This window comes from Dasypus novemcinctus, chromosome 2 (genome assembly GCF_030445035.2).
Source record: "Dasypus novemcinctus isolate mDasNov1 chromosome 2, mDasNov1.1.hap2, whole genome shotgun sequence".
Classification (NCBI taxonomy): Eukaryota; Metazoa; Chordata; class Mammalia; order Cingulata; family Dasypodidae; genus Dasypus; species Dasypus novemcinctus.
The window spans coordinates 45,796,757-45,802,822 of record NC_080674.1 but is presented as its reverse complement, the minus strand read 5'-3'; the positions used below and the strand labels follow the sequence as shown (position 1 = coordinate 45,802,822).

Below are 6,066 nucleotides of genomic sequence, written 5' to 3'. Positions count from 1 at the left end.
GAGTCCCACACTTTGTTCTTACGTATCTCTTCTATTGGAAGTTCATACTATCCAAGATTTTCAAAATGCCAAGTTGTCTTTCTTGTTCTTTGAAACTCTATCACCTTCCACAGTGCAAGGCTCACTAGATGTTTAATAAAATATTTGTTAGCTATTTTCTAATTGAGAAGATTCTATTCTTCTCATCTCAAGGTATTCCATAGGAGATATACAGCAATATGAAATAATTAAATTTGATAGAGTCAAATTGATTTGAATGTTAATGAAACAGTACCTCTAGCTCGTTTTGTTTCATTTACACTTTCGTGGTACTTAAACAGTTGCCTTGCTTTCCCTCCCTGCCACCCTCCTCACGCCCCACCATCTTATTCTCTACTGTTCCTTTGCTAACAGTATTGTTTGTCTGAGAGCTTTTTTATCAGCTGTGGATGAAGTTGTTTAAGAGCTTTCAGCTCTTCCAGCTCTATCACCGCCCATGTTAGTTGCCAAGGAAACCATCTCAGTGAGTCAACAATAAAATACTAATCAAATTTGGTTGTTTTTCTTTTGCCTTGATGAGAGCTACTGAAATGTCCTCTTGCCCATCTCTTCTCTCATTTCTTCTTATAGGATTTGAAAGCAATCTTTATTTATGCTAAGGGATGAAAGAAGGTACTTTGATAAGCCAGGGATATGAAAGTTAGCTGAGATTGATGCCATTTGAGCAACAGAGCATTTGCTCTCTACAAGGAAAAATTTAAATTGACATATATTTAGCCTTCCCTCTGAGCCTGGTAAGGCAGGTTGTGGGGTCCCAGCACCTGGTCAAGCCTGCCTGATGGTGTCCTACAGTTCCTGTGCGACAGTCCAGAATCATTAGGCTATCTGCAGAGATAATGGCAACAAAAGAAAGTGTCAGCATCTCTAGTTCAGCATCCTTGGCTGTGGAGCAGGTCAATTCACTTATTCCTGATAAGCCTCTTCAAGAATCATTTAAAAATGCTTGAAATTATATTTTGAGTAATTATACAAAGTTCCAGATTGCAACATGGGAATCTCTTCTGTTTCGTGAGGCCTTGTATTTCTTGTTCTCTTTACCTGGATTTTTGTTTTAATTTGTACCTTACAGGAAAAAGTATAAAATTCAAAAGAATATATTAGGAACATGGGGAAGCCAATGGAAATGTTTTAAAGTGCTTCTCTTTAATCGATTTTGTATTATTTGGTTTATGGAAACTAATCAGTTGGGATTTCCTTACAATTGGGAAAGAATGACGAGATGTTATGTTTTTGGCAAGATACTTTTGCTGTGAGGTGATTGAAGACATTTGCCACTGTATCCTGCATTGGCTCTTATACCACAGAAAAATATATAAATATATTCATAAAATTCATCATGAGTTTCAGGCTCCATTTAGAAGGGAAGCTGAACAGGCATATCCTCTGGAAACTCCAACTCTTTGAAAAGGGTTTTTCACTGGAATCATGCTTCTGTGTGATTCTGTAATTCCGTTTTGGGCATGGGTAACCATGTGCTTAATAGAAACTATTGATATCCATAGGGGTTGTGATATTCTTCTCAACCCTTTAAATCTCATCTCTTTCTATGCTGGTTCTTGGCATCATTATTTTCATCACATGAATGTTCTTGGAAACTATTCTTCAACATTTACATGGTGGCACAGAGTTTTTGAAATGGACTCTTTGTTTATTGCCTACACTGAAAAGATGAAGAAGTTTGAGAAAAAGACTGAATGAACATTTTCATAGGCCTTCCTGAAGATATACATTTTCTTGAATCGAGACTAGTAGCTAACATTGCATCTGGGGAGCAGAAATAAACATGTATCTTGGCTGCTAAGTGATAGAAAGAACATTAACATCTTTAAGTATCTTTCTAGTGGGAACTTTTTCTACTTTACATACAGGTTCTATATATGTAGAAAAAATAAATGCATTTTTAAGTCCAGTTTTATTGGGGAAAATTTTAAAGGCCATATTGCTAACCTCATAAAAGGTTTTAAGTACTGGAGGAAGTATTATTTTATCATTTTCTGCTGTAATAGACATGAAGTTGGAATTGGTCTTTAAATCTTTCAAATATATATTGCCCATTTCAAAGAGATCTTAGTAGTGGTGGTGTTAGCCTCATATTGCACTTCAAGCATTTTTTAGTATTTGCCTAAAGATCAAAATATCATGGGTTCGATCATATAAGTTGATGAAGTAAGAATCTGAAGTTGCTGAATCAGAAATAGCCATCCGTGAGCACTTTGGCACTTGTTGGGAGCTGACCAGTTTTGGGTGATCCAATCTTTGAGGAATCCGTTTTCGTTGCAAAACACTAATGGCCCCAGTAAATTAAAGCATTTCTCTATTGGTAAAGGTGGAATAAATCAGTCTAAAAGTTTTCGAAGTTACTTGATTTTTAAAATTGAGCTTTAATTTGCTATTTACGCTTTCTTTGTGTATATCAAGTTCTCTTTATACTTAAATCTTTATCTTGAAACTCTGAACTGACTTGTTGTATTTGCACTTTGAGCTAAGATAAATATATTTTTGTCTGAAGAATAATTTGATATATAGATATTTTGAGAGAGTTATTTGGTTAAGTGCCTAGCTTGATTGGGGATGGGAGAAGGATTAAGATTTTGTACTTTATGCTGACCAGTGTCTGGATGTATCAGTGAGGCAAATGATGACCCTGCCATGTCAGTCAGGACAAGGTCCAAGCTCCATTGTATAGAACTGCCTTCCACCAGCACAAATTTACCACTAGCAAGTGTAGAGAATAACTGACCTATGGCTGTTACCAGCCGAGGGAAGACCTCAGGACTGCTTCAAAACATCTGACTAAGTTGCTTTCAGGAAACATGCCCATACCTCTTTGAGTTGTAAGAATTGCAATCCCATGGATGCAAGGAGAAGAGGGAGACCCTCTGCAGAGAAAGGATAAGCCCTAGGATCCCATGTCAGAGTCAGGGATGAGAGAAATATTGCCCTGCCTGCCCACCCCCATCTTTAAACTTTTATGCAGAAAATATGAAGTCAAAATGGGCATTGAGGGCAATTTCCAGTGGAGAAAATGAGAACAATGTCACAGTATAGTCATGCCAAACAGAAGGGTCATGGAAACTAGGGTCTGGAGTGGGAAGAGCTAGCCCCATTTTCCCATGTGGTTTAGAGAAACGGTCTAATTGCTTTTACTAATTTGAGATGTTTAAGTTCATATGGCCAAGTAACGACGCCTAGTTGTTTGGTCAAGCAAGCACTGATCTAATTGTATTGTGAGGACATTTCGTGTACTTAAATCATGAAGGAGTTGATTGTGTCTATGGTTGATGACATCTACATTCAACTGAGGGGATAGCCTTCCACAATGAGAGACATCTCATCCAAGCATTTGAAGGCCTTAAAATGAGAAGTGATTTCAGCATTCAGAGAGAGAATTCCCATTTCTACTTCAGACAGCCAAACAAACAAACAAAAAAAGTAAAAATAAAAAATAAAAACAGACAGCCAGCTTCTCCTGGGAAACTCATCAAGGAACTTCATCAGAGCCGCTGGTTTGCAGGAAGTCTACAGAATTCAGAATCATGCATCTCCATGGTCACATGAGACATTTATAAAATTTCATAATATTTACAGATATCTCCTATCAGTTCTATTTCCCTAAACAACCCTGACTAATACACTATATTTTTTACCCATTGAGCCACCACTTTCTCCCTACATTACTGCCTAGATTCTAGAATATGGTTTCTTGAATTGTGATTGTTATCACCTCGATGAGAATCACCTGAGCTTCTTAAATGACACTGTGTTCTGGGCTGTGTCTCAGACCCACAGTGTCATCATCCTCCAGATGGAGGCCAGGCACCTACCTAGTTAGCATTATTCCTGGTGATTCTTATATAAAGTGTAAAGACCTATGTGAAAGTGTCTGAGGTAGCTGCAAGAGAGGAAAATCTTCTCAGACACAAGTTCTAAATCTCAGTGTGCTTTTGTGGGTCCAAGCAAGTTGTTTGGAAAACTTTATGTGTATGTGTGTCTACATACATTTTTCTGGTGAGGGTATTCGGGTCTTTAATCACATCCTCAAAGGACCTCCAAATGTTAAGAGTCACTTGTGATTGGAATGTTTAAGTTGGCATCAGGAATCCCCCAAATAAAATATCTTGATCAACCTCTTCTCTCACTCTCTTCCTTTATTCTCCCTGCCAACCCTAACCCACAACTTGGGCATTGTTCATACTCACTAATCTGAATTACTAAACCTATTTGGTATGTAAAAACCAAAATGATCCAGTGAGTATTTTAATGGCTTTCCTTTTTCGTAAATGATTGTCTCAATCCAAAAAATGAAAGGTTAATTTTGTCCTCTGCCCTTATTAGAAAAACAAATTCAGTTAATGCAGTCAGTCCACTTCTCCAAAATCCAAAGTGGTTTCTGAGAAATCTCTCACCACTTTGAAAAGTGAATGATTAGAACACTCATGATCAGAGAAATCAGATTAATTAGCCTAGAGTGTGATGTGAGAACATGTTCTTTAATGAAGATGACTGTGCAAAGTGGATGCACACACAAAGGTACATCCAGAGAGGTTCAAAGGACTAGGGACGTGTTTCTCAAGTGTGCTTATAAAATTGCACACACAGTTACCTGGGGGAGTTAAAAATTCCAATTCCCTGTACTTACCCAGACCTTAAGAATCAGAATTACTGGTGATGGTGCCAGAGAATTAGCAGTTTGAGTAAGCATCCAAGAGATTGGTGATTGCAGAAAATTCTAAAATTTGAAAGTTTTGAGGATAACATTTTTCCTGAGTCATAAAGATAAGAAAAGGATGAAGGTTATGAAATAGAGAAGGCTGTGCCATTGAGCCTAGAACTTAACATGCCCTCTGGTAAACGGCAATAAAGGACTCTTTTCAACCCACAGGGAATTTATAATCCTGTCCAGATTTTGCTTCTGAAGGCTGAGAATTGGAAAACTATGGCATAATCATGAAAACTCTGTCCTGGACACAATTTAGATGCATATTATACCAATACTTTTAGTGGATATTTGAAAACTTCATTTTCCTGTATTGGAAACATCTCAATATATTTCTCTTCCTTTCCAACCAAAGGGGTCCAACGTAAGTAAAAAAGGATAAATTTCAAAATGTTAAAGCAGTTCTAATTCCATCTCTTAGGTTCTGTGATTGATAGAGGGTATTTTGAAGTGAGCCTGTCTATACCTTGGTCTTCAGAGAGGTTTTTAAGAAGAATGGAAACTTCACAAACTGGTTTACTGCTCTCAAAGGGGAGTGTCTGTGAGACCAGTAAATCTATTCCCAATTTGGTAGGCCCCAAAGAAACAAAATATTTCTGCCTTCATTCTTTCCATTCTAGTCTAATGCCTAGAGCTCAAGCTCAGATATTTCTTAGATGGTCAATATTTTTACACCAAAGCATTTCCAGTGAAGTCAGGAATAAATCTATAGCCATAAATAACAGAATGTACTTGTCATCGGATGATTAGTAAGAATGTTTGCTATGTCTTCTTGACTGTTTATGCTCCCTCCAAATGCCTATGCAAAGGAGAAACCTGCCTCCTGAAGGTAAGCTCAACTGTTTTTAACATGTCCTTCAATTTTTAAAACTAAAATAAAATAATGTTAAAGCAAGAAGAGAAATTCTCTAGGATGTGTAAGAGGATACAGTCAATACAAGCTGATGTCAAAGAGTCATGTCCACTCCTTCTTGCAGTCACAAACCTCTGTGGACTTCATAAAGAAGTCTGCTGGAAGACCACTAGTTTTTTCCATCAGGTCAATGGGGTCATTTACCCTGCTCCCACAAATGTCTAAGGTATGGGATTATGATGTGCATGCTAACTCACCTCTACTGACGTGGGCAGCACCACCTGTCTGATTATCCATAATGATAACCAGAATAATGACCCTCCCTAAGATGCTCCACTCAAGATCTCCAGAACCTGTGAATATATCATGTTAAATGCCAAAGGAGAATTAAGATGGCAGATGGAATTAAGACTGCTAATCAGCTGACCTTAAAAAGAAAGATAATGCTGAATTATCC

General features: G+C 37.6%; 1 pseudogene; it reads left to right on the top strand.

The window, feature by feature from the left end:
* The first annotated feature begins 875 nt into the window (after window positions 1-875).
* On the top strand, window positions 876-1,737 carry LOC101416026 (methylsterol monooxygenase 1 pseudogene; annotated as a pseudogene).
* The last annotated feature ends 4,329 nt before the right edge of the window (window positions 1,738-6,066 follow it).